Source organism: Capsicum annuum, chromosome 1, assembly GCF_002878395.1.
Source record: "Capsicum annuum cultivar UCD-10X-F1 chromosome 1, UCD10Xv1.1, whole genome shotgun sequence".
In the NCBI taxonomy this organism is placed as follows: domain Eukaryota; kingdom Viridiplantae; phylum Streptophyta; class Magnoliopsida; order Solanales; family Solanaceae; genus Capsicum; species Capsicum annuum.
In genome coordinates, this window is record NC_061111.1 from 197,822,140 (window position 1) to 197,824,398 (window position 2,259).

The following is a 2,259-nucleotide window of genomic DNA, read 5'->3' on the forward strand; positions in this document are numbered from 1 at the left end:
ATCTAGATGGGAAGGAGTAAACATCTCTTGTTGTTAAAAGATAGTGGTGTGCTTATTTGAGTTAAGGCAGTAATTGTGGAGTAAGATTTAGGACAAGTCCTTGGTACATGTCAAGGTTAGTTGAAGTTTTATGTGTTATATTTGGGAAAAATTATTGTGTTCTTGTTTTATCTAAGTCCATAAGGTGAAAGAATTTTGAGGTGAAGTTTCGTGTATGGCTTGGTTAGTTGAGAATATTTTATGTGTATCATCTGAATAGTGCAAGGAAGTTATTATAGATAAAAGTATTAGAGAATATTAGAAAGATGCTTTATGAGAGTTTGTTTAGAAGTGTATATGTGGGTATGAAGATAAACTTGAATGTCATGTTTGTATACATACGGATGGATGCTTTGAGTGTTTGTGAATGTCTAAGGTGAAGTTACAGGTGATTGCTGGAGTGGTGCATCTTATGATTTTGAGTTAGGCTTGAAGATGGTGAGAGGATTTAGTTCAGTTTAGACATTAGCAGATGGAAATATCAGCGGCCATGTGAGAAAAATAAGTGGAATCAATGAGCATGGTGTTTAAGGGAAAAGTATAGTTGAGAGAGTATTTTAGAAGTGTGGCTAATCTTGAAAGTAAGAAGTTGCATTGCCTAAGGTTTGGTAATTCTATCCTAGTTTATGAGTTATATGTCTATATTCCACGCTATAGAGTAATATCATTGTCGTAATTCCTTAGTTGGATGTCTTGTGTAACTTATGTTAGAGATTCTTTGCTCCCTAATGCTACTAGGACTTATTTAGAAAGAGTGCTGAAGAGACACTCCAATTAAGTATAAGTGTCCAGTATGATTCAGCTTAACAGTCAGATAGACAAGTTATTGTGGTTTTCCACCTTTTCACCCAGTCCTACTATCTGAAGTCTCATGCGTATGACCATCCCAAGAGATAATCTATTCCATTCATATAAATTGCGAATTTAGTTCAGTCCAAGCATTATGTTTTAGACTCAGTTATGTAGTCATGACTCAGTTCATAAGAGTTCAGCGCATAATCTCAAAATTTTCCAAATATTTTAGCTTAGACAGTGTAAGGCTTGGGTACGATCTAAGTCTTGTTGCCTCATGATTCGTACTTGCATAAGTTATCACTTCTCAATTCAATATATATGATTGAATCACAAACACTTCAAGGGAATCCTTAATTCTCAGCATGAATCAGATCCTTAAAGAAAGTAAAGTCAAATCAGTTCAGAATTCAGTTTCATAATAGAAGTTTAAATGTTTCAGATCAGTTATATCCTTTCTTAGGAGGCACATCATGTCCGCATTATTCCATACCTTTAAGATTCAACATTCCTACCCATCATTCGGGGATGAATGATCCCAAGGGGGAGATAATGTAACACCGCGCATTTTGGGCTAGAATAAAAACCGTCATTTGTAAGTGTAGATGATCCAAAAGCCATAAATCCTATGCAAATTTTCCATGTTAATCAATTATGTAGTGTGGGAAATTGAATGAGTTTTCTGTTGATATAAGATTTGCCTAAATCCGATACCCGGGCAAGATGTTATGGCTAATAAGTCCTAATCGTAAAACACCATCATTTTAGTGCTTGGCGCATCACGGAGGGGGTCTATTTAACAATTGTCAAATTTCAGTAGCCTAACGCGATTGTGGTGTGTCGCGGTGAAGTTCCAGGTCCCAACCAGTGGGACAACGTGATGACTCTGCGGTGACCCTAAAAATCCCATTCGTCAATTTCCTGTGAGCCATCGCGATAGTGGCACATCGCGGTGGCCCATAAGCTCCCAGTTATATTTTTATTCCATCTCATTAAGGGTATATTGGGTATTTTCCACCCCCTTATCAGCTTAAATATGGGATTATACTCCCAAGTGACCACATTATTCATATTTTCTTCAAAAATTCAAAAGAAACTCTCTCTAAGGTTTCAAACTAAAAATCCAAATATTTTAAGATTTCACCATGGGTTTTTAATAATTCTTCAAGATTCAGGATTCCCATTGCGAGGGATAAAAGAATCATCCTTCAATTGTTCGAATAGTATCCCTAAAGCACGAGTTCATTCAAGAGTCATAAATTAAGGTACGTGGGGTTTTCCTAAAAATCTCATGGGTATAGAAATCATGATTTTTAAGAAAAAGGGGTTTTAGATTTATGATTTATAATCATGTATTAGAAGTCTCAATGACATTGTTTTGGTCTTTAGGCCTTTTGCCAAATTGATTTGAAATTATATATATATATA